The sequence below is a fragment of the Ambystoma mexicanum genome, chromosome 2p (assembly GCF_040938575.1).
Source record: "Ambystoma mexicanum isolate Mex_15411 chromosome 2p, UKY_AmexF1_1, whole genome shotgun sequence".
Classification (NCBI taxonomy): Eukaryota; Metazoa; Chordata; class Amphibia; order Caudata; family Ambystomatidae; genus Ambystoma; species Ambystoma mexicanum.
Genome location: NC_090923.1, coordinates 1,073,819,491 through 1,073,846,687, shown reverse-complemented (window position 1 = coordinate 1,073,846,687; position 27,197 = coordinate 1,073,819,491). Strand labels below are relative to the sequence as shown.

The 27,197-nt window shown below is 46.7% G+C and overlaps 1 long non-coding RNA gene across 2 annotated transcripts in view; it reads right to left on the bottom strand.

Moving 5' to 3' along the window:
* The window catches only part of LOC138567127 (uncharacterized), an 86,698-nt gene that overhangs the window by 45,625 nt on the left and 13,876 nt on the right, over window positions 1-27,197 (bottom strand). The window contains exon 3 of one of the 2 annotated variants that reach the window (XR_011302105.1): window positions 7,067-7,198. The exons of the other annotated variant lie outside the window; for it this stretch is intronic. This is a non-coding gene — a long non-coding RNA (uncharacterized lncRNA). The remainder of the gene's footprint in view (window positions 1-7,066; window positions 7,199-27,197) is intronic. 2 annotated transcript variants of the gene reach the window in all.

The following is a 27,197-nucleotide window of genomic DNA, read 5'->3' as shown; positions in this document are numbered from 1 at the left end:
AGATAAAGGGCCTTGTGCTTTCCGCGTGCTAAGTGTTCATTGCCCCTATTTAGGACTTGTCTGTGTGTCTGCGCTTTGGCGTTTTTTTGTTGATGCTCTGTTCTCTTTTTGTTGTTGCATCCTTAATCCTCCGGGTCATATGGAGTGCATTACAAGTGTATTAAAATAAAGTAAAAAATTGTTTACGCAGCTAAGGGATTCCCACTGTGAATGTTGGGACCAGTGGTCTAAAAGAAGTACTAAAAGAAGCAGTGGAATTACGTTCCCTAATGGCCTGCCCCGCTCTCCACAAACCCCATCGCCACACCCCACCCATGCACAATACAAACCCCCAAACACATGCACCTGCTTTTCAAGGGAACATTCAAGTGCAAGTTTCAACTTCTTTCTACACTTTTTTTTAACAACGAAAGCATTCCGGAACGATTTCTTTTTAAAATAAAAGAATAGGAACAGTAAAAATGTATTTAAAAAAGCAGAGGAGCACCGCTCCCAACCGCCCCCCAGCCATTTCGACCACTGGTTGGGACAGCAACAAACAGGAGTGGACCAAGATGAGGGTTTTACCTCACTTTACTTCGGTAATTCCTACAAACTCTGTATAGTCCTATGGGACTCCATAATGGGGAATAACACCACTTTGAAACCTGGAAAATGTATGTCTAGTCCCAAAATGGTTCTCTGGCATTTGAGGTCAGAAAATAACACTAATAATTCCACCAAACTCACAATGAGGCCTAAAGTGTATTACAAAAAGCCAGCAGATCTCTGGGTTTGTGCGTAGTGGGCGGCTGCCATGCACGGCAAGGGAAACGAGGGTCACAGAAAAAACAAAGCAAAAAATCGCAGCAAATGAAACAAGCAGTAAATAAGCACCTCAAGGGGAGCAACAAAGGGCAACAAATATAGCAGTCAAAATGCCAATATGACATATACACAGTGGTCGAAGAGGGCGGGAGCAGTCGGGACCGGTGCTCCTCTACTTCTTTTAATTTAGTTTTACTGTTCCTATACTTTTAATTAAAAAAGAAATGCTCCAGAATGGTTTTGTTTTAAAATAAAAGTGTAGGAAGAAGTTGAAGCTTGCACTTTCAGTGCACTGCACTGCACGTTCCCCTAAACAGCAGGTGCATGTGTTTTGGGGTTTGTATTGTGCATGGGAGGGTGTGTGGCGATGGGGTTTGTGGGGAGCGGTGCAGGCCATTAGGGAACATAGTTCCACTACTTCTTTTTGTACACTTCGACCATTGCATATAAAGCAGTGAAAAAAGAATAAGCGAGTAAGGTCGCTAGCGAGCAACAAGGGAGAGGGGACTTGAAATGTGTGTCCTGTCTTTATATAGGAGGAAGTCATGTACACGTCATGGAGTCGTAATCTCGAGTTCTTAAGACTTTTTTTTTCTTGTTTTTACATTAACTTTATTAATAATAATAATATTTTTATTGTGATATAGTCCATAATTTTGACTTTACACAAAAATGTAATAAGTGTCTAAGAATATTACATTTTTGTTGTAACTAACGGGAAACTAGTAACGAAGATTACAAATAAATGGAAGCCACTGTGTCTTGCACAGAATTAAAGATCTTCTGCTGTTGCGCTGCATGGTTGTGCCACAACCTCAACCTGCAGGGTGCTTTTCTCTATCTAACCCGATCGGGTTTGCATGCATAGCCATGCTTGTTTCTGTGAATAACGCCATGAAGAGCCAACATGTGCCATATGGCGCCATAGAAATCGTCAATAAATAAACAGGAGTCTTCACATGTCCTCGTTGGGACACCAGCCATAATGTACATATCCTCATTCCGTAATTAGAGGGATGGACCAGTCAGCACCAGTCCCACCCAGGGGCGACTCCTCTATAATTGGTGATGGGGAGCGGACCTGCCCATCTCCCCTGAAGGTGGAGGCTAATCCAGCCCAGGGAAAGTGCTACCAAGCGTTTCTGGGATGGCTTTAACTGTGAAAGGGAAGCATGGCATCCCTTTGACAGTTTAGGTTCCCCAGTGCGCATGCCCAATGGGCCATGCAATGTCAGGGGCTTTTTGCTTCCACAGCCTAGCACGGCCCATTTGGGATGCAGGCTGGGAAAATGCAGGCCAAAATGTGCTTACGGAGCGCTCCCGTGCCTCCCCACACATTTAGGCCTCTCTGGGTGGCATTCAAGAGATGCTTCGGTCTCCCGTGCATGCCCTCAGAAACTCTGATGATCTCTCTGCTTCCTGGTTCCTGTTAATGCTGCGTGGGAGCTGAAGGGCCTCTGGAAAACGACATCGTGATTTGGTCAGCATGTTTGGAAAATGTTTTTTTATGTGCATGTATGTATGTTTGTATGCGTGCACGCAAGTGTTTGCATGTTTGTGCGAGTGGATGGCAGAGTGCCTGTTGTATGTGAGCGTGAGCGAATGAGAAATAAATGTGTATAAATGCGTGTGTGTGTGCCGGAGACTGGGCGAGCCTTCGATTGCATGCAGAGGGAGGAGGGGCCCTCCTTTCACGCTCACATTCAGAGGCAGGCTCTCCGATTGTGCACAGGGACGGAAAGGGATTCCTCTCCTTCCTGCACACAAGCAGAGGCAGGTCCGGGGGAGGGAGGCTGCCATGCCACGTTATGGCATACCACCCTTCATCCTCACTGTGATGTTGGGTAGGGATATGCCCAGGACATGGCATTGCATGTTTTAATGTGCATCAAGAGCAAAGCAAACGTGAATCGTGTTTGTGTTTTATTGCTTTACTCTTGATGCCTTTTTAAACATGCCATGCCACGCCACAATATCAAAATATATACAGACTGACCCACCAAAGTGAAACAGACTTGCCAGTTAACAACACTTATCATGTTTGCTTTACGCTTCATGCCTTACATGACAAGACTGGCCTACATTGGTGGGCCAGTCTGGATATATTTTCTGACTGTGGTGGCATGGCATGTTTTAATGGACCTCAAGAGTAAAGCAAACATGATTCATGTTTGCTTTACGCTTGTTGCTCATTTTGTCATTATATGGCAAGACTGGCCTACATTGGTGGGCTAGTGTAGATTTATTATTTACTGTGCCATGGCGGTATCTGGTCTTTACATCGAAAGCCATACCATTGAATACCATACCATCGAAAATTATTAACTGAATTGACTTTCCATCGAAAAGCATATTCATTAAATAATTTTAGATGGTTCATTTCTATGAATAGGGTTAGGGTTAGGGTTAGGGTTAGGGTTAGGGTTAGGGGTTAGGGTTGGGGCTAGGGTTAGATTTAGGGTTAGACTAAGGGTTAGATTTAGGGTTAGATTTAGAGTTAGATTAGGATTAGGGTCAGGGTTAGGGTTGGGCTAGGGTTAGATTAAGGGTTAGATTAGGGTTAGGGTTGGGGCTAGGGTTATATTAAGGGTTAGATTAAGGGTTAGAATAGGGTTAGGGGTTGGGGCTAGGGTTAGGGGGGTGGGCAGTAGGGTTGGGGGGACTGAAGCAGGAACCCCCCCAAAAATGTTACAAGGAGCTGGCTAGTGCCGAAATTTCAGCACTGCAGCTCCATGTAACGTTTTAATGTAGAAAATAAAAGCATCGAAATGCTATTTTTTACATTTAAAAGTACGTATCCATTAGGTGGAAACATTTCGATGGATATGTACTTTTAATGTAAAATATAGAATGTCGATGCTTTTATTTTCTATGCATCTTTTTCAATGCATTGGCATTTCGATGCATCGATTTCGATGCAATGACTATAAACCTGCCATAGCATGATCTAATGAGCAAAACAATAGTAAAGCAAATATGATCAGTTTCACCACGTGGTTAAACTGGCGTACTTCGGTTCAACCAGTCTGAATATATTTTCTGAGGTGGCAATGCATTGTTTACTGGCATCAATGGCAAAGCCAGTGCAAAGTGTGGCCTTATGGGGTGAGAGCGCCCTATATTGCTGCATTTGAAACATTTATGCTCCTCCAATAAAGAAATTCACCAGCCCAACTACTGGTAGGGTTTGTTGCAGTGGTTAGTATGATCATCAGCCCAAAACAAATACAAGGAGATCCTGTATCCCTCAGCTGCTATAAACCACCAGCACATGAAGACTAACATTTCGATTTGCAAGGACCACTCTGGCCATCCTGTCCATTTTCCAGCCTACTAATTTACGTGCTGAGCCCGAGCGGTGAGCAGCTTTACCTCTGCTCTTTCAGTAATTTAGAAGGTGCCCTGAGCCAAGGTACATGGAATCGATTCATTGAAATACTGGCCTGACGGTGGGGGCTCCCAACAGTAGAAGAAACGCAAGCAGCTGTCTCGCCATGGAGATAGCCCAGGCTCACATCTGAAACGTCTGGAGGGCGGCCTGGCTTCCTGCAGGTGACTCACCAAATGAAAATGACACCTTAGTGAAGGTGACACCAGTGTCTCTGAGCTCGTGCCTGTAAATAATCCAGCACTACAGCTGGCTCTGCCCCTGCCACTTCCTGTGCAGGTGAGCCAAGCGTGTCAGCGACAGGCTGCAGGGCTGTGCATTTCCCACATGTGTGAGTGGGAGCAGAGGTATCAATGACCTGCACTCATGCTTCCCAAGAGATACTCACACACAGGAATTAAATCCATAGGCAATGTTCCGATACCAGGAATTACCTGCATACCTAACAGCACGGATATAGAAATATTCGTATCAGGAAATGCTCTTAGGAGCATTTACATATTCTATTGAGTTAGTCAATAATATATTTGCAAATAAAATATACAATATCATAAAGCACATTACTATTACAATCTATAAAAAACAACATCCCATTGTACACAAGTTCAGGCGCTATCAATGCATTCACATTCAAAATCGTCTTTAAGAAGGGTCCGTACATTGGGCCTCATCACGAGTTGGGCGGTAGCCCTTAAATGCGGTGGTAACAGTATTACCACCACATTTAAGGGCTGGCCCTATCACGGGTTTAGCAGCAATAAGCGGACAAAATGGCCATTTTTTTGGCGCAATTACTGCAGTGTTATGAGTGCACAGTAATTGTGCCGAAAATGCCCCATTGGGTCCAAAGGACACAATGCCGAATCGAAAGTTACTGCTACCGCCGAGCCTGTGATCCGGCGGTAATACCGGCATCCCGGTTGACGATAGCTCTATTTGCACAAGCAGTACACCGGCGGTAATACTGCTGGGATACCGCCCAACACATGATGAGGCCCATTTTCATTAATAAAAGAGCTGGCCCAATTGCACACCTGGGCCCTCATTACAACACTGGCGCTAAACCATGGCGCTATTTGCACCATGATTGGTGCCAGTGTTGTAACGAGTCCGCCATGGTGAAATGGGGCACTACCGCCCCATTCCAAGGTTGGCGGGGCGGTATTTCCCCATTTCACCATGGCCCTTCGACATTCCCATTTTTGCCCCATAGTGCTCAATGGGAATGGGGAAGGCGGCAATTACGGTACCGCAAATTGCGGTACCGTAATTGCCTGCGAGGTCCCTTTGCGGGTCCCTACTTTAACGGCTGGTCCAGACCAGCCATTCAGGTCGGGTCCTGCAAAGGGACCTCCTTGTAAGGCGCTAAGTGGTTAATGGAGCCGCAGCCTTTTATGGCGCTGTTAACCACTTAGCGCCTGGGTCGTAATGAGGCCCATGGTGTGTTTTCCCCAAGACTGTGGCCTGGTGTGATGCTACAACCAATCATATCTCTCAGAACATGGTTCAAGCCCATGTTGCACAATCGGCAAGCTTCATCCCCCAGCAGTTCCCCTCTCACCCCCCCCACCCACCCCCCAACGAGGTGGGCAGGACCTGAAGGGTACAACGTTCCTGTGCTTTTTGACTCCACCATCATTCCCTCGCCTTTTGTAAGCCAGAGGGCTGGTTGGCATGGAAAGCACCTTTTTTCCACCCCTGCCCAGCCCTGCTTGGGATTGGAACCTGGGTCCTGCTGGGAACACTCTGGTATCGAATCGTGTTGAGCTATCTGGCTGGCAAGTGGTTTGCTTTTGTTTATTTGAATAGCCTGCTTGGGGCCTAACGCGCATTCCACTGCAACCACATAGCCCCACACTGCAGCGATCAGCGTTGGTCTTCTGCAATTAAGCACAATTAAAGTGAAATTGCTGCAGCCACAACTGTGTGTGCGGGTAATGGGTGGGTGTGGTACCATAGTACTGGTCATGTCCCTAAAGAGGTGCAAATGGTGGGGTGCACAAAGCTTTATGCTGTTGGCGACAATGACTGAAAGTTGTGGTGGTCCTTTAAGATGCATTTTTCCACAGTTTCTTTTAGTTTTGATAATACAGTTGTAAAACACGGTGGAGCACATATTTGAGTCTCACGTAATTCCGCAGCGGTGACCTGTTACATTTTCACTTTTGCATGCACAGGTCCATGCCGCTGGATTTTCCTAATTTGCACAGCTGAGTGCAAAAGAGCACTGTAAAAAGGCAGGGTACACGCTTCTATGCCATCCTTTTTTGCACTCCGTGGTGCAAATGAAGTTAACGCTGCCTGCCATGTACGCATGGCAGGTGGCGTTTACAATGGATTCCTATGGAGTCCGCCTGCTTTTTGCTGGTGCAAAAAGCCAGCGGACTCCATAGGAATCCCCAGCATTTGCGCCAGCTTCAAAAATCCATGCTGGAGCAAATGCTGTACTATTTGCATGGTGGAGAGGAAAGGAGCGCCAGAGTCGTAAGTTACGATGTGCCCCTCCACGCCAACATACAAATGAATTAAAACGAGCTGTGACGTAAGAATGGCAGAAAAGCCTTATGCAAGGCCTTTAGGCCATTCATTTAATTTATGTGCTCATTCAAAATGAGCTTCAGTGTTGCCCGAGGAATGGAGGCAAGGCCAGACCCAGGTATGAGGTTTGGAGGAGTGAGGGTAGTTATGGGGTTTATGGGGTCAGAGGGGAGCACTGGGGAGGGTGGGCAGAGACGAACCCTGCTCCACTACTTGTTCCTCCTACACTTTGGCCCCTGCCCACATCTGCCTTTTCCCCCAATTTTCAAACATCCCTAAATTGAAATGTTGACTCAAAACAACACGCTGGGTGCAAGGGACAGCAATACATACCTTGTTGCGCCATCCCGCCAATAACAGTGCTGCTCAGCCCTCATTAAAGGCCCTCGCTGCATTCATACTTTGTAGCTGGGTCTTGTGGGCGCTTACAAGCAGGGACGTAGTGTCGCAGTAGAATTATGGAAGCTGTAGGGACCAGGTTAAAGAGTAATGTTGGTAAGGTTTCTGAACTGACCATTCAGGGTCGGAGATTCAATGACTTTAAAGTTTCCATGGCAGGGACATTAGCTGTTAACTCATTCCCGCGGGCCTGATTCACAGACGTGTTTTATAATGGCGGCATCTCAGTGACAAATGCTCTGTGCCTCAGGCCCAGGGAAGGATATATAGACGAGGGCAAGCTCTAAGATGTGCTTTCCTTTTTGTTCTGGCAGGTGAGGTCTAGTATAAATCTCTAGATAGTTTTGCAATAGGCTGTCATCCTAGTGGAGCTACAAGTCCTCGGCATTTGCTAGCCCAGCAAACCTACCGCAGGGATGGCTCAAAGCAGGCTCTCATGATCAGGGGGGCCTGGTACCCAACGCTGGACTTTAGGTCTGTGGCCTGCACTGCATGCCTGCATTACACGCCTGCAGCACCTGCATTGGGCCTCGCAAGTACCCTTTTACCTCGCCTCTTTCCCATCAGCATCACATTCACATAAACATATCTATCAGTGGTGAATGGCACATCACATCAGTGTGTGTTCATTGAAATGACCATTGAGCCTCATTATGAATCCGGCGGTAGCCGTGCTTGAAAAACCGGCACATCTGCCGCCAGAGTCATGTTTTTCCGGCACCCGGCAATGGGGACTCACCGGGGCATTACAGCCCCGGCGGTCCAGGTAATTTCCCATTGCCGGGTGCCGCAATGCATTATTCCCCATTCCCATTTGAGCACCCATTGGACTCAATGGGAATGGGGAGGAGGGATGCACCGGCACCATTCATGAATGGTGCCGGTGTATCCGTCAAGGTCTGCGAGGGGGTGCTGTTCCTCCTGCTAGGTCAGACCTGGCGGGCAGAAAGGCACCCGCTTGCAGACTCGTAGTTTGCCGGTCTGGCAACAATGGTGCCGATAGCTTACCGGACCGGCAAACTTGTAATGTGGTCCATTGTCTGTATTAAACCTCCTTGGTATGTATCAATATTTGGTGCATAAGAAAGGAGGGGCACATTTGCATTTGAAACCCCCAACAGTTCCCACATGTGTACATTCTCACAAGACAATGTGTGGCAAAATACACCCCTGGCCTCGCATTTTTAAACTGTGTAAACTCTTTCTTTGTTGTGTGTCCATTTGACATGGAAAAATAAGATGTCCTTTCATATGGAATTCCATCTTTTCTTCGCATACTCTATAATAACAAGCAGCCGGGTTTTGTTAAATAATGACAAGCGGGGAAACCTGATGACACCGTTTCTTTTGTGTGTGTTTAAGTCTTGAAAGTACTGTCGCAAAACACAGAGGAGATTTTCTCTAGGCTCACATTACTTTGCATTCTGTTGCTTGTAGTTTTCCATTTAGGATGGAGAAAAGAAAGGAACAATCGTACTCTTTTTGCTTAACCTGTTTCTATGGGGATATATATTTGTGAAGTTGGTTTATCAGCTTCTGGGTACTTTGTAGGTCATTTCTATAAACGTTGGTATTATTTTAGCTCTTGAAAGCAAAACATGAACACATTTTTGCGGCGCCTAGAGCTAGAAAGATCGGTCATCTAAAGTCTGAACTGAAGCACAGCTTTACCACTTAACCAAAGTGTGTGCTCGTCGGCAAATAATGCTCTCCCACTGGGTCTTTCCTGCCAGACTTGAGAGACCATGGCAGTGCACGTTATTCAAAAAAGACTCCCTCGTGGGTTAACAGAATATATTGTTGCTCTATAGATAATAATAATGACAACAAGGATAACAATGGCGAATCCCACGCTGCACATCACACAGATGTTTCTTTCGTGGCTTTCTCAGGGCACATTCTTGTAATGTAACTGCCCGTGATACGCGGGAGTGATGTCACGCTCTGTGGCGCTATTTTACGTGATTTCCGTTCCAGTGATGTCAATTCATATGCAAAACAGGGGGCCTTCACGTTTTTTGTTGCACACGGCCTCACAAATGTTAGGACCAGCCCTGAGCTAGCACTTCAGTCAATGATGGAAGTGAGCAGGAGCGGTCGAGAGTGGTGTTCCAATACTTTTATTTTTTTCTGTTTACCATTCCTCTACTTTTTACGACCATATTCACCAGTCTCTACAGAGGAGTTGCCCACTCATATCCCTGTGCAGGTGTAAAGTTGTAATAGGAGCCTAAGTTACTAGTCACTTAGACTATTAGTCTTGGGAGGATAGCTCAGGGGCAACAGTACTCGCCTTGGAAGCAAGACGACACGAAACACCACAGGTTGGTTCGAAACCTCTGGGTATTAAGCGTGTTATAAATAACCTATCATACCAACATACTCATATTGCAATGCCCCGGCCGCAACACCTTGTCACATGTTGCACTCGGCCTCCGCCTTCCCTCTCCTCGGCCGAGACCACAGTTCCACTACTTTTTCGGTACACTTCTACCACTGACTTCAGCGTAATTTAAAATGAGTCATGGCTACATCCGAAGTGAAACATTACTTGACATCTGGGTGATGGTTCAAAGCAGGGGTGAACTGAAAGACAAACTCATACCCATCACAGGGGCCCATATCTTGTTGTTGTTCCCCGAATAATGCTCGAGATGCAGCGGGACAGGATTGATCAGTTAATTGGGGTGCAAACGCCACAAACCCCCCTATTTCTAACAATGGAACTGCCACACTATCGAATCCTCTCCCAAGGCAACAGGAAGCGGCATCTGGCGGAAATCTAAAGCCCACCCACCATGCACCACTTTCAGGCTTAAAAGGGACGTACACCCCCCCACAACTTCAAATCGGAGTCCCACGTGACATGTTCGTCACAGCCCTTTGCCGGCAAGTCATGAGGCACGATTTCATCCTTAGAGAGAAACCTATTTGCACAGAGAACACATGGCACCCACAGTTGCAGACAAAGCCACGTTAAGGCCTTGCAACCAATTCAGGGTATGAGTAACCACGTAACCAAGATATTTAGAAGCTGGAATTTACTCTGAAAGACGACCGTCAATATTCCAAATGAATGCGATGCCGGCGGAGCCCCACTTACGTGGAATTATGTGTAGACCTGGCGAGCCCGGCTCGAGCCAAGGTGCCTAGCCTCTAGCACGAGCTGAGCCAAGAGAGCGGCCGCATAAAACAGGGGATGGAATACACAAATATTGGTACACACCAGGCCTGCTGCTGGGAAGGTATGTGGAATAAATCACAGACTCGCCTCAAATCCCGGGTTCACCACTCAAAATGTGTGATATTAAGGAAAATGATTTAATATCGCCGTATTAACAGTCAATAGTGGGCGTCCATGGAAGTGATTCAATTTGTTTACACAGTGAAAATATATCTGAAATACAATAAAAGCATCTAAATAAAGTTAGTAGCATCCTGGCGTATTGTGTGAAGGCTAACCTGCTGCCCGCCATCTGTGGGGGCTCTGAATGTTTTCATTAGGAATAGGTGGTCATGTTGCCTTATCTCTTGCTGTGTGCTAAAGGCCCCACCAGCCTGTGCGGCCTTGAGACTGGCACCAGGTTCAGAGTGAATTACCCACTTGCTGTTCTTATTGCTGTAGGTTTATTTCACACATTCTCAATTGAAAACTCGAAGTCCCAGAATGCAACATAACGCAAGACTGTACACCTCCGTACTTTCAGCCCTTTAAGTCTAACACTAAAATAAGTTATGTAAAAGGGTCACTTCTGTATAGAGGTTATCTGAGAGTAACTCCCAGCGGTTACATGTGATTTTAACGATTAGAAAATAATGAATTACATTTACATCTAAACATTTCTAACGAAAAAAAACATTTTTTTTTTAATTTGGGGGGTCCCTCCAATCCCACGTTTCCATTCTTTATAATTCCTCCCCAAACCCGCCTCCACCCATTTTAACGCATTACCCCACCCATATATATATATATTTTTCTTTTTTTTTTCTTCAGAAATGTTTAGATATGAATGTTATTCGGTATTTTATATTCGTTTAAATCACTGCATACCCTTCCAGCTCATGTTGTCCTTGGTGCTAGGAGCATTTTGCCATTGACATAAGATCAGCGCCTTTTTTCCTTTCGCATGTCCAGCTAGGCGACATCATTGCCATGCATTCATCTTTAAGAGGGAGCGCCACCGTGTTACTCCCTTTAACTCTCTTGGAAGCGGACACAGATTTGATTTCACTTGGAAGTGTCCCATATCGGTGCCTAAGCACCCCTGTGCAAGAAAGGCACTGCTGATGTAATGTGATAATGAAAGAATTGTTTCAAAGTCAGTTGCGAGGTCAGGAAGGTGCTGCCCCTGCAGGGCTGGGTGCTGTGTGTGTGTCTGCCCGCCTGGCTGTGGTGTGGTAACGGGCATTGCTTGAAAGTCAATACGCCCATTCATAAAGGAACGTTTGGACATATTTGTGGACAGACTGCACTTTCTTCTCATCGCCCGAGCTGGGCTGTTGCTAAATTTAGCTCAAAAAGAGAGAAAGAAGGGCAGCAGGTGGGGCTTGTGATTGGCCCTTGTTTGAGCCGTCACTGACCCAAAACAAGAGTCAGGCCAGAGCCCCTGCTTTGACCCAGGCCGAATCGAGCCTCGCTTGGCTGGCACAGCTCTAATCATGTATTAACCTCCTGCAAAGGTCACAGGACTGTCTCTTGTCTCTGATTTGCACCTTGTAAGCACAAGACACCAATGATACCAACTGGATCCAGCAGTCACTCCCCAAACCAAGGCATGGTCCAGTAAAAATGTTTATTGTCCCTACGGGGCGGCCATGTTTTTTTAACCCTAAGTGGCTCGATTTTAGAAAACTTTCCTATGGACCTTACCCGAGTTTTCGTCCATTAAACGCACGCGAAAACAGGCACCAGGGAGCCGCCATTTTGTGATAATCCTATCACTTGCCGCATCGCCCTGGCTGACCTGCTTCTGCGGCACTAAATCAATTCCCCCGCCCCTGAGCCTGACATTATCAAAACATTCATATTCGCCGCCTCTCTCCGTGACGTTACTGTGCTGCGTAGGCAAACGCGCCCAGTCGTCTTCTACGCGACTCCACACAGAACCCGGAAACCAACACAGACCATCTGTACTCATTCTCCATGACCTCTCTGCCGCCTTCAATGCCATTGACCACACCATTCTCCTAGAGAGGCTACACTCTTTAGAAATCAAAGTCGCTGCCCTCACTTGGATTTCCTCTTTCATCTCTACTCGCACTCAAATCATGCTCCTTCCCCCTTTTCCACCTCTACATTCCGACCGGTACCAAAAGGCGTCGCACAGGGAGCATCCTTATCTGCCTTTATCTAGGCACACCAGCATTTCAGCTAAGGAAACTGCAAAGAATTCAAAACGCTGCAGCCTTCCTACTCGTTATCCTGCCTCCCAGAGAACACATCAGCTCTACACTAAGAGTCCTCCATTGTCTCCCTATTGGTCGACGCACTACCTTTAAAGGCATGTGCTTCACTCACTGTGCCATCCACAACCCTGGCCCGGAATTCCTCCAAGACAAACTCACTCGCTACCACCCTTCAAGGACGCTCAGATCCGGCACAGCATCGCTCCTAATTCTCCCACATTACAACTGCACTAGACTGGGCAGATCCTCCTCCATCGAAACACTGATCATCTGGAACTCTCTACCCTTGCACACCCGCAACATAATCACACAGCATTCAGAGAAGCCCACAAAACATGCGTCTTCCCTACCCCATCTTGAAACCTTCTCGCACTTTATACTGTTGATATGCGCACAGAAACACTGGCCCAAACCCGACAACACACCTATCCATCCAAACCTCCACGGATGCCGGCAGCATTCGCAGTGGCACACTGTGATCAATTCCCCCACCCCTCATCCCAAACAATCATACATCACTTCTCCGTCCCTCCGGACCCCTCTCCCACCACTCAGGCTCTCAATCCAGGGAAAACCCCAACTGGCGAGGTCGTGTTGGACCTAGAGAAACAACATCGAAGACGAACTCCATCCGAGTTTAAGGTATGTATACCTTGCACCATGTCTATGGACAAATGCCACAGGCACTGCTCCCCATCCATGCACTATAGAATGCAGCTATGGCTATGCAATTCCAGTCCGGCAGCTCGCATAGCTGTCCACACTGAAACCCATGACGTACCACAACACCTCTGCCATCAGTGTACAGTTACAACCTACGAAACATGTTGGTCTAGCTGGGCACACATCGAGGCTCCGGCACAATCAGTCTATCCTAAACCACAGACAGCACCCGCTCATGTGCCTGACCTCCGGACTACTTACTGGAGCCTAGCCAGTCAGCCTAAGTCCTAACCAGCAAAATGCACGCATCCATCTTTAAAGAAATTAACTCTTAGAACCTCCCACACATAGACTTTGGCCCTCAAGGGTGGTTCCAACCACAAAGCGCATTGAGGTCATACAAATGGGGAAATGACACTATATAAATGACCAATATAATACAATAGACATGGGAAAAATGAACATTGAGAGGACTGGGGGGCTGACCATGCCAGCAGTACCAAATCTAATCACAAAGGTTATTATGTGAGGTGTTTTTGAAGCAATACAAATGTATTTACATTTGGCTGCACTCCCTCATATCAAGCATGCAATAACTGTGTGCATGCTGTGAATGCACGTCCAATTTACAGTGGTGCTAATGTACTTCAGGCACATGTTGATATAAAACGATGCAGTGTGGCCTTGTTGATTACTTTAAAATGCAGTTTTCTACCTGCTCAGGGTCACCACTTGCATGTGATCTACTCTGATGTTAAGTGCTGTGTTCCCCCCGCACCCACACGTTTGTGTTTAGGTATTGTGAGGAACCAGTAATGACAGAGGACTCATGGTTGTGGTTACAAACTTGTATTCAAAATAATAAAGGGGGTGGTGGGAAATGACTCACTGTCCTTATTCTATGAGGTATTTCCATACCTCAACCAAACACTAAGGGTCTGTCCTGTGTCAAGATGTCCAAAGCAAAATGTCTCCCTTCCCCAGGTTTCTCTAAACCAAAGCAAACGTGTTTTCCCTGCAGCAATTGCCTTGAAGTGCCTCAGCGTCCCACCTTCCCCAGTTGGGCTCACCGACTGTGTTTGGCTGGTTCGGCCTTCCTCGTGTCCTGCCACGGAGGTTGCTGCTCGTCGGTGGGTCGGGAGAATGTTCTACCTCTTCTCCGCTCTCTGCCTTGTCACCCAGGCTTACGGACAGCTTCCGGGTGTCAGCCTTGCTACGGCAGAGCTCCGTTTAAGGGTCTCCCACAGGCTGGCTTCACCTGTATTGTGCCCACTTTGCGCCAGAACAATCCTTGTATTTTTACCTCTGGCGGGGCTATGTCTCGTGGCTATCAGATTCAGCGTCTTCTATTGCTCAGAGATACAAGAGCTCATTCTGTTACCACTGTGGTGGTGACTTTGGCATTCTAGATACAAATGCCTTTGTGCTCATGACACAGAACACCTAGAAACAGAGCAGCATGCACAGCTCGGGAGGGTACATCCGGTCTGCACGCATTATGAACCAACCCCTTCCTTCGCAGATCAGCAACAGCGCCCGGAGACAGAGCACGTTTTAGAGGAGCACCGTATAAATCCCAGTAACACTACAAACCGTAGAGCGGCTGCCTGGCCAAGCCCATATGTTTTCTGAAAGTGCAACGCCTTGGCACACAGTGCCTCTGTCACTTGCACCGTCACCCGTAAAACTGTCTCTGACTTGGAGTCCAATTCTGAGCTCGTGATAAAAGTAATGTGAAAAGCAACCCTTCTTCCCTCCAGTTTGCAGCACCACCATTCTGAAGTAGGTGGAAGGATTGGAGGGGAGATGCGCTTTCCTGCAGCAAAAGCTGCTAAAATATCTTGTTGGAGAAACATCTGCTCCAGTGGCACTATGAATATTTATTTAAAGAATGCCACTTTTCCAATTTGCAAAAGTGTCCTTAAGCTTTCAGCTGCAGTCTGAGAAATGCTGTTTTTAGAATGGGAAAACATGTGCAATGGATGTGAATGGCACTTAACAGTGGTCATATTTTAATTCCAGTTTTTATACATGCAAAAGTAGGGTTTCTGCCACGAAAATCCATTCACAGTCCCTGCCTTGCATTCCTGGTGGTTACCGGGGCTTTTGTCAGGCCATGAATCAGGTAGATGCAAAAGCTGAGGCTTTCATGTCTCTGAACCACATGTTTTCTTTGTTAGAATATGGCGCTTATAAAGAAAGTGTTTCTCCTTCTTAGAAGAACACTTTCCTGCTTCGACATGCAGCTCAGACTCGTGCCCTTGGTAAGCATGTAATAAAGTTATCATCCTCGCTAATATCTTTGCTTTTCTTCTTGCTGCCAACAGCATGCCTTGTGGCGCAGCCTCTTCACTATGATTGAGTGCATCGTTACGCTGTCTCGCGGCCAGCTGCTCAGCATCTAGGAAACAAGCAGCATCTTACGTCAGATTGAACGTAAGCAGCAAGCAGCTTTCCAAATCTTTTGTCATTTTTTCATATGTCATGCCTCCTCTTCAGTTGTTTCACTGCTGCTGAAAGTGGCCTGTGCAGTGGTCGAAGTGTACAAAAAGAAGTAGTGGAACTATGTTCATACTGGCCTGCCCCCGCTGCCCACAAACCCCATCGCCATGCCCCCTCCCACACACAATACAAACCCTCCAACACATGCCTGCTGCTTAAGGGGACATTCAGTGCAGTGAACTGAAGTGAAAGTTTCAACTTCTTCCTACACTATTATTTTAAAATGAAACCATTTCAGAACGGTTTCTTTTTAAAATAAAAGCATTGGGACAGTAAACTTAATAAAAAAAATGAGAGGCGCAGTGCTCGCAGGTTCTCCCACCTACTTCGATCACTGGACCTGTGACAAAGTCATCTTTGCTGGTCGTGTTTTCCTCTGTGCTAATTGCACGAAGAGGGCGCTCAAGCTAACACCTACATTTTAGCACTCCCCTCCAGGCACTTCTGGAATTTAGTTGGACCCGGGTTTCCGTGCATGTTTGCATAACATTGTGTAAACAATCGTAAAGGCACACAGGCATGTGCGTCTATGGCAGTGCTCTTCAAACATTTTTGGCTGGGGCCCAGCTGAGCAAAATTTGGGCAGGTCGGGACCCCCCAGAAATGCCAAATGGACAGTATATATTGCGCTATGTCACCTGCTCCCATCACACTCGCTGGGCTCCCTCATCCCACTCCTACCCAGTCCCTGGTTTCTCCGCACCCCATCACACACCCTGGGCTCTCCCCACTCTGCTCCCACCACTATCCCATGGTTCCCGCCCATTGTGCTCCCACCATAGTCCCCGGGTTCCTAACACAGTCTGAGGGCCAGTGGCGGTTGGTGATATTTTTAAGTGGAGTGGCATAACTATTTCCACCAAAAATGCCATAGCGACCGAGCATAGTGAGGGAGCCAGAACCAATAAGGGAGGTTGCGGGGCGGGGGGGTTTCCCCCTGTGAATGTTTTTTAAATAATGGGTTAAAATGTTGCATTGTAGAGCATACTTTTAACAAAAAAATTGGTAAATAGCCAAACAGTTTGCAATTGGTGCTGGGGGACCCAGGGGGCAGGCATGACATTTTTTACTGGACATCTATAATAAATGATGTCCAGTAAAAAGATACCATCCCTGTCCCCTGGACCCCACTGGGCCTAACACAATCAACATGTTTATGTGTGTATGCAAGGCGCTGCACATTTATACAGCAATCACCCTATCATTCACACGAGCATCCATCACCATACATTCACTCATAACATAAGCATACACGCATCCATACACATATTTAAATAAAAGCAATGAACATAAACGTATCTTCTGCATTGGCCTGCATGTGGGTGCTGAAACACCCTGCTCCAGGCTGCTCTGTCCGTATGTGCGAGGAGGCGCAGGAGCTCCTCCTCGGACATACAGACATGCAGTATTTTCAATGAGCTATGCAATGCTGGCGAAGCAAAACATCCCAGCACTTGTATGGCTCAGTGAGCATGTGTGTCTGGGGAACTAAACTGAACTGTCAAAGGGAAACAGTTTTCCCATCGACAGTTCAGCCAGCCCAAGAGCACTGCATGAGCTGGAAAAAGCAGCTGAGGGAGTGCTCACTGTTTCAGTGGGCTGGCTCCTTAGCTCCTCCATAATGGATGAGCCGTCAGGCTCGGACTGGCCTATAGGGCAATGCCTGTACCAAAAATGTAAATTGCTAGTGTGGGCCAGTCAAAATGGGCCACCATTTTGGCCAATGTGGACCAGTTTTATGAGTTACCTAACTATGCAGTTAGTAATGTTGACCATTGTTGCTGAATATATCACAATTTACTTAAATTTTAACACAAAGCACCCCCTTGGGTACTATTAAAACAGTGGGCCTTATTACAACCGTGGCAGTAGCTGTGCCGGTAAAACCGGGTCCGGCACCCGCGAATGGGCGATTACCGAGTCATGCCGAGTTAAGCGGACCTGATAATTGCCCTTTCGCGGGTGCTGGTACCGGTAGATCCCCATTCCCATTTGAGTCCCATAGGGCTCAATGGGAATGGGGAAGCTCGGATGCACCGGCACCGCGGGTGCTGCACGGCCTGCCAGGTCAGACCTGGCAGGCTGTCAGGCACCCGTGAGCACAACTTTTACTATGGTGGTACGGTAGCAATGGTGCCGGTAGCTTACCGGCACCGTTGTTACCGTTCCGCCATAGTTGTAATGAGGCCCAATCTGTGACTAAAGGAATGAATATCCATTTACAACTGCAGGCCACTTTTTCATTGTTGCATGAGACAGTTTCATGCTTCAGCCTGACCATGTGAGCCATTCTGCTAATTTCTTCCAATCTAAAATATATATCTTTTTTTTTAAAGATTTCATGCTGAGCTCTCAGGGCCCCCCAGTGATGCACCCGCGGACCCCTGGGGGGTCGCGCCCCACAGTTTGAATACCGCTGGTCTATGGCAAGAGGCATTTACTTGGATTCCAGTGGAATCCACTAGCTTTTAGCAAGACTTTTTTTCTATTTATTGAACAACAGGAATGTCATTTTGATCAGAAACAGCATACATAGGGGGCATTACAGATCACAAAGGCAGACCTGCTGTGGGGTGCCTTTGCAATGGGTAGATGAATGTGTGAATGGGAGGTAACCAATAGGTGTGAGGGTTCACAGGGGAAATAGAGAAATGACAGACATAACTAGGCTGGACAGAGCTGGCCTAGTGCCATTAATGGGTATTAGTATACAGTCCTACAATTAGTCCCTGCCTATGGGGTAACAATGGTAGGGATCTGTACTCACTTCGAAATAAGTAAGCTTAATGTAACAGCGCCACTATGCCCAGGAGCCGCTTGTGCACTATATACCTTTAAATAAATAAAAAGGGATGGCCCAGGGTCTTTATGGGGTATGATGTGGCTGTTCTGTAGCAATTGTGTTGTTTTTATTTGCTTTTTAAAAGGTTCAAGTGAGGAACTGACTTTGACGATGAGAGGAGGACATACCAGCGAAAGGGGTCGTGTAGCGAGGAGTGGATTTCAGAGGGTTTTCGAGGGTACAGGTGGGGCGGAGGACGGAGAGGTTGAGAAGTGAGGAGGATCGCAGAATGCGAGGAGGAAGGTACAGAGAAATGGGGTCCACTAAACAGGGACGGGGAAAGCCAATAAATAGATTTGTACACGAGGAGTAGTCATTTAAAGAGGGGCTGTGCATGGAGAGCCAGCCAGCATGGCGATGGTGTGATGCGGAGGGGAGGAGCTAGCATAGATTGTAGAGGGTACATGTAGCGGCGCTGGGAACTTGTTGAGGGGTAAAAAGGAGTAGAGTTGAAAGCAAAGTAGAAGGCTGGAACAGTAGTCCGGTTTACTGTGGAATGAAAGATTGAGCAGAGTGGAAGGCGAAGCGAGGGGGTGTGGTTTCCCGATTTTGAGGCAATCAGATCTGACTGCAGCGACTGTTGTCTTGATGAACTGCTGCAGTTTGAGGTCACTGTCAAAGAAGAACCCAAGTTTGCTTGCCTCAGGGGAGGGAGTGAGGAGGTCAGTGGCTAAGAGATGGGCGACTGGAGAATGCATTGACGTTTCTGGCAGGGAGAAAGATTACTTCAGCATTGGATGAGTTCTGCATCTGGCAGTGCAAAGCTAGGAGGTGACAAATAGTGTGTGGTGAGCTGTTCCGAAAGGGACTGAGAGGAGAAGAAGGTCTGGGTGTCATCAGAGAAGCGGTAATATCGGCGGGAAAAAGAAAGGATGAGTTTGCCCAGGGATGAGATACAGAGGGTTAAGAGGAGTGGACTCAAGACTGGGCCTTAAGAGAAGCCGACTGATAGTGGTATAGGGTGGAGATGTTTATGTTTCTATGGATGGAGCAGGAGCTAGTAGAGAGGTGAGGGATCCTCCATTCAAGTGTGAGATCCTCTTGAAATCCAGGAAGGAGAGGGGGAGAAGGGAAGGGTAGTGAACACTGATTGCCAAGGGCCGCAAAGAGATCCAGCAGGATGAGTCCACACACGATCTGACAAGTTAATTAACTGTATCACAACCTCAATGATTGCTCTTTCCCTCCATTCTCCAAAAGTCTGAGTAATCTAAATCACTCTACTAGTAAAATGTGAGCAGGTAGTATAAATCTTATGCAATGCAGGAAAAGACTGGAGACCGCTACTACCAGGAGAGAGAACTACATGTTCTGTTCCACAGGGATGTGCCTATTTGCATATCTGTAATCCTTTGCAAAATTACAATGGGTTGTGTTTTCAATCCAACATGAATAAATGCATTCCGAAAATAGCTTGCAGGGCAAATATACATGCTTATGTCCATATAACAATGTCAAGATCTTGGCAATATATAATGTAAGACATCCCGATATGTTAGGGTTCTTTAAATGTATGGGCCAAACTGAGCAGTCCCTTGTTATTCAACAGGAAAACCTGCTCTGTTATAACAGGTATGCTTCCCATAGTTTTGCTGATGTCTGCTTTCCTATTAGTAGTATGTCTGGATAGAATACTTTATTATTGCTGACAGCAAGTTTTATTGGGGTTTCTGCCATGTTCTTGTATTTATTTATAACCATAATTATACATGATGTTAATTTTAAACCACAAATTCTTGGCAATCTACAGGTAATGTGAAAAGTGGATCAACAAATAAGCCCAGACATGTAGAGTGTATGTCTATTCATGGCTATTCATTGTTATCCAAACTCTTCAGGCATGCACTTGATGTCATGGGCACCATTAGACCATGGATATGCATGTTCTTTCCCTGAGCCATTTACCATCCCTGGCTTTTGATTATTAAACATGATCAAAATCATGGAATAACCATGGTCATCTACGGACTTTGTCCATGGTTGACCTTGGTAAATGAAAGATCCACACAGGACAGGAAGCGTGTGCGATATAAATGTATTGTCCTTAATACAGAAGCTCAACCTCCAGGGTCTCGTGCAACCACCAGCCTCCACCTGCCCGTCCTGAAATCCTCACCTCAAACAATGTAAGTGATGTCAGAGGTGAGAAATCCAAGGATGGCCCACAAGATACTACAGTAAAACCATAGTCAACCATGACAGTGTTTGCTCCGGAAGCCTGGTTGAAGGGGGTCACGGAGTGAGTGATCCTCGAGGTAGCTGACAATGTAGTTAAAGCTTACTCTTTTGAGGATTTCGGACTGAAGAGGTAAGAGGGAGAGGGGAATGGCAGAAAGAAGAATGCTTGGGATCAGCTGCGACATTTTCGATTGTGAGCGCGACACAGTGACTACTTTGTAGCAGGCAGGGAGTGTAAGAGGGAGAGACTGAAGAGGGAGGAGAGGTATGGGTAGGTGGTGGTCGCAAGGTTTTAGAATGTTGATTAATTATGGTGCAAATGGGTCAATGGGAGCACATTATGGATTGGCTGAGTGCAGGATGAATAGGAGTTCCGAGGTGGAACTGGGGAGAGGAATGGGATCGAATGGAGCAATATAGGGTGGTAAGAGGCAGAGCAACGGAGAGAGAGGGAGATACAAGGGATGTGAGAGTGACCCGAATATTGCTGATCTTAGAGAAGTACGAGGCAAAGTCATTAGCAGAGAAAGAGGAGATTGGGAGGCTGGTTTTGGAAACGCCATGGAGGGTTTACAGGGTTGAAAGTGGAGAGAAAATATAACATCAATGCAGCAAGAGGATTTGTCGGTGCCAAGAGCAGTGTTGCGGAGAGAGGCTTTCTAGGCTATACGAAGGGTATTGATGTGATTCTTGCAGCTGTGAGGGTGGAGATGCATGGTTGACTTAATCTGTTGGATGATGTTGGCAGCAGGGGGTGAAAGAATGGGCAAGGTGCTGTTTGTCAGAAGAGGCGCCAGGTGCAGTATTGAATTCCTCAAAGTCAATTTCATGAGCACGGGGGCTTGAGGGGAAGACTGAACATGGTGTAGGAATCTGCCTATGAGGTGGAAGGATTCCGGTTTGAGCACAGGGGGTGTAGAAGCTGGGAGAATGGAAATAGTGAAGTGGATAAGACGGTGGTAAGAGGAAGAGGGGTTGATAGATACAGCAGAGGAATTGGGTGAGGAGGATACACACATTATATCAAGATGGTTACCACAGGTGTGAGTTGAAAGGTTTATGTAAACTGATAAGGGAGTGATCCGATAGAGTGGAATCCAGTTGTAATTGGTTGTACCAGAGACATGTTGGGTAGGTGCATGTCACCCAGTAACACCAAGGGGACATAGGCTGGGATAACTTGAAGTAATAGGTCTAGTTCAGATAAAAGGAGGTAAGCGGTGCTGGGTGAGAATGATGAGAGGAATGGCAGCAACCATTGGATGGAGAAATGCTTGGATGGGGAGGTAAAGATAGAGGGGGCAGAGGAGCAGCTTGGGGGTACCTGCTAATTTGGAAGCCACTCTTGTCATTTTTATTGTTAGGCAATGTGACAGGGTCATAGACCTGACCCTGCCAAGAGGAGCTGGAGACTCCTCTCAATCAGGAGACCTACCAGGGTCTTTACCAGAGCCAGTCCTGCCACAAAGTGTGGGTTGTGGGAGTTTGGAAGGCCTTAGTCACTGTCCATTCTACCTGTGCCTGCATGACTGAAAAAAGTACTGCCTTCTCTTGCTCCATATCTGCGTTACATCATGCTGGCCAATTTCATTCTATTTGTCTCATAGGACGTCATCACCCAGAAGGCCTAGTGGTGGAGGAGAGCGCGAGCAATTAGACTGAGAGAAAGACAGCAAGGAACTGTGGGACTGCACAGCAATCCACACAGCTAATTGGCAAATCCAGCGTTCTACGCAATATGACTTGTGATAGTTATCAGACCAGCAGCAGAACCGTGGAGTAGTCTACACATCAAGACGGTCACCGAGATTCTAAGCGCAAAATGAACAGTGTCCGTATTCGTACCTCAGCAGGGTCATGGAGCGGTTTCCATGTGCATCCAGACACTCCGTTCGACTCGTATATGAACTGTGATATTGATTGTAGTTTGAGCAGGCCGCCATTGCCAAATGCCAGTGCATCCACGTAAAAGAAGGCGCCAGGGCTTAAAGCCCACTTCATGTGTCTGCTTATCTGTAATGCATCCCTTGGGGAGAGGAAAGCCAGCAGATAGCCCGGAAAAGCAGATGAGTGAGAGAAGCAATGGAGGGGGAAAGGGGCAGATAAAAGGAGGCAGATAAAAGGAGGCACAGGAGGGCGTTTGTTGGTGTGGGTTGTTCCGGTGAGATCAAGGGAGGAGAAGGATGACTAAAAGATTAAGTGGAGGAAGGAAGGTGCAGAGTTGTGTGGAGAAATATTTCTGAATGAGTGTGCAAGTTGAGGTGTTGGTTGGTGGGAATAGGTGGGCTTGTCAAATGTGTTAGTGAGTCCAATAGACGGAGTGTAGGGGTGAATGATAGTGGTTGCAAAGGGGGACTGATGGAGTGTAAGTAGGTGACTGGGTAGAAGGTATGAGTGGAGAGTAGAATAGCGAGGGGATAGTTGTTTGGAGAGGAGAGCAGTAGTGTGGGAATTGGGAGAGTAGTAGTGGGATAGAGAGTAAGAGCAGAGAGAGAATATTGGAGGGACAGAGGGGATGCACAAGAGAAGCAGAGATGAAGGAGCGTGGAAGCAAAAAATAGAGTCATGTAGAAAAAAGGGAGAGAATGAAAGGAACATGAGGGACCAAGGACCATGTGAGACCTGATTGTCTGGAAGGCATATCTTCTTATATTATTCTATGTGGCACCTAGAATAGTATTCACTTAGATTGTTCCCAGAGGCAGGCAGAGCAAACAGGTTTGTGTCTTTAGTCCATCATGACCAGCCAGTCAGTTGATAGAGAGTATGGGTTACAGATTTCTAGACACTATCCTGGGGTTGTGGGATGCCTGGGTTAGGGAAGGGCCTCCCCTGTGAGCCCCTTTGCTAAACCTTCAATAAAAACCCTTGAACTGTCTTTGAGAACTGGTGTGTTCTTGAGGCCATCTCTATGACTACAAAAGTGATGGGTGGAAGGTTTTGAACGTATCTGTACCACTGGCAATGCTCTGGGCAACCTTCCACACCACAGTTTTTTAGCTCGTCTGCGCCAATGCAAAAGGGGTCCAGCCATATGCAAATCAGTCAGGTACTGCCACCAATGGTAGCAGCCCAGCCCGAACTGCTAGGCCAGGTCCCCTCTGCACAGAAACACAAGTAACCCCAGACATGTTTCGGCCTTGTTGGGCCTCCTCAGTGAGGTGCAGCTTGGTTCCCTATGGCGCAGCGAGCAAGGGACCCACGTCTGGGCATACCCTCTCTCACATAGTGAGACAAACTGTGACTACAAAAGTGATGGGTGGAAGGTTTTGAACGAATCTGTACCACTGGCAATGCTCTGGGCAACCTTCCACACCACAGTTTTTTAGCCTGTCTACGCCAATGAAAAAGGGGTCCAGCCATATGCAAATCAGTCAGGTACTACCACCAATGGTAGCAGCCCAGCCCGAACTGCTAGGCCAGGTCCCCTCTGCACGGAAACACAAGCAACCCCAGACATGTTTCGGCCCTGTTGGGCCTCCTCAGTGAGGTGCAGCTTGGTTCCCTATGGCGCAGCGAGCAAGGGACCCACGGCTGGGCATACCCTCTCTCACATAGTGAGACAAACTGTGACTACAAAAGTGATGGGTGGAAGGTTTTGAACGAATCTGTACCACTGGCAATGCTCTGGGCAACATCTCTGGCAGCAAGTAGGATGTAAAAAAAGGTAGCAAAGTCAGTATTGAGGGTCGGGTAGGAGGGATGTGTCATTGTGGCAGATCAAAGTCTCTGTGGCAATGATCACAGAGAGTTCAAGGTGGTGGGCTTCAAAGTGGTTGATCAAGAAATAGGTTTTGATACAGATGGATTGGGTATTCTAGATGCCCCTAGATGCCCAGGGTGAGGTCAGTAGAGTAGGAGAGCAGAGAGAAAGGAGGTGAAGTAAGATAGTGAGATTGGTATGGGTGATGTGTGAGGTGAAGGAGTGACCGGGAAGTTGTTTGTAAAGAGTGGAGAATGGGAAAGGAAATGTGAGGTTGTATGGGAAGGGTGAAATAGAGAATGGGCGAAGGTAGAGGCCCATAGAGAAAGAGGATGATGAGAAGGAGCAGTAGGGTATGTAGCAGCCGAGAGTGCAGCAAGTGTTTGGTGTTTGCACAATTAATTTTGGAGCTGGTGAATTGCTAGAACTTTATTTCCTGTAGTTTTTCTTTCATTTCTACCAAACTATCACACAACCTTAAAAGGTTCAATTTGCAGCGCAGCATGGCGGAGAGTACAGCAAGTGTTTGGTGTTTCCACAATTAATTTTGGAGCCGGTGAATGGCTACAACTTTATTGCCTTGAGTCTTTCTTTCATCTCTACCATGCTGTTACACCACTTTAAAAGGTTCCAGTTGCAGCAGAGCGTGGCGGAGAGTGCAGCGAGTGTTGGGTGTTCGATGGTCGAGGAAGGCACTTTCCACTAATCAGGACCTGGACGTGAGTGAGTAATGCTGCGAGTCTAAGCGGAGCAAAAGCGTTTAGCAGCGGTTGCTTTAGTACTGGCAGGCTGTGATAAGGGTACATAGACTAAAGTCTGAAGGAGGTAAGCTGTGATATTTCAATCATCCTATAGTTAAACTAGAAATTGGAAGAGTGTATGCACAGCGTCACTAATGCCGGGAAAAGCACCTCTGAAGGCCCGAAAAGTATGTAGCAGCATTAAGAGGAGTGAGAAAGTGGTGGGATAGGACAGTGGGGTGGGGTGGGGCAAATAACAATTTCAGGGCCCCAGGCTGTGGGATATTTTCAGCCTTAGTCAAAAAGAAACAGCATTTGGCTACTTTGGGCCTAAAATGCAGAGCAGTGAAAACACACCGAGATGACTGCCAAACTGAAAAGACACCATTTCATTGGCATCTGCCACATATCATAATGCTGCTTTCAAAGAAAGAGAATACACTTATTAAGTGGACCTGATTGTCTAAAGCTAAAATCAGGTGCCTACTTCTCTGCTATCATGGCGGTGAGTACATCCGCAGCCTAAAATAATGAACACATGGAGTCATAATGTCCCTTGCCAGAGTAATGTGAACATATCCGGATGGAAAAGTGGACACTGATGGCAAGATGCAATTATATTTAAAGAAATGTGCACAAGGCCTCATATGCAATGTAATTGTGACCTGTTGATTTAACTCTCATAAACATGTGACCTTAATTGTGTTTTTAGATCCCAGAAAATGTCAAAACGCAGATATTCGAGGAGGTGATAGCTTAATAAATTAGATATCTGGTTAGAAAATGTCATATTGATAACTGTTATAATTTTTGAATTAACCACAAAAAACCCTCACAAGAACTCACAATATCATGCCGACATGGGGCATAGTTCAATAAGTGCAGCATGATAAGAACTCAAATATATATATATTATTATGATTAGCTTTGTTAAGGCCCTCGCTTCGCTCGGGGCCTATAACTATGGGCCCCGGGGCATTACCTGAGTCTGTAATGCCCCCGCCACTCGGGGCATATTGCTAACTAATCAATACGAATATATTCTTTCTATAGACCGGCCTGGTTATTGGCTTAACATTGCTAAAGGGAGAGGGATTCACTAGTTCTCGATGAGTCAAAGATAGGGTTAGATAGAATATCATGGTCTACTTGTGTGGCACTGTTGATTGGGGGCTGAGGAGTACTCCCCATATTACCAGGGATCACATAAAAATATCTCACAAGATGACCAGCAATGCAATGCTACAATTAGCAATGAGTATCTCAGGTCCCAAGATTACCAAAATGCAAATACTATACAACAGGGAGAATGACTGGGCTATGGGTGAACAAAAGTGCAATATTACAATTAGCATTGAGAATCACAAGGCCGCAGGTCTTCAAAAGTACGATGGTACCAGTAGGAGTGAGAATCATAGGGTCTCAGGCAACCAAAATACAAAGTTTAGGTAAAAGTGTGCATGACTGGGACACAGGTGACTAACTGTTATGCAGTAGCAGGAATGGAAAGCAAGGAGGCAGTGAGGTGGTGGAAGTACCTATGAACAACCACTGCCTCAATCACTGTGTCCTTTTTGGGCCCTCAGGAAACAGAAGGGATCGACCAACACCACCGAAAAATTGGAGTTTCCTAAAAGGCAGTGCTTCCAGAAGGCAGTAAGGCTTGAGCAGAGTTATTCGCCTGCAAGGCTCTTGGTTCCTACCGTACTCCACTCAGCCACTTTCCCAATCATGACCCTCTGTAATGGGGTGATCTTCCAACGCACCTTGTAGGGAGACAGATGCAGGTGGGCACTCAATATACAGCTTAACCCTTCACTTATCACTTGACCCACTTCTTACCTGTCTCCAAACCCTGCGGTCCTGGGTTCGAGATAACCGTGTGTACTTCTCTAGGAAGAAGGCAAGGGTAGGGAAGATCAAGAGGTTAGGGCTGGTACGTTGCTCAAATACCCCTAAGGCGAAAACATAAGGTTAGAATAACTGGAACACGAAAGGGGAGGCAGACAAAAGGAATGCTGGTGTATGGTT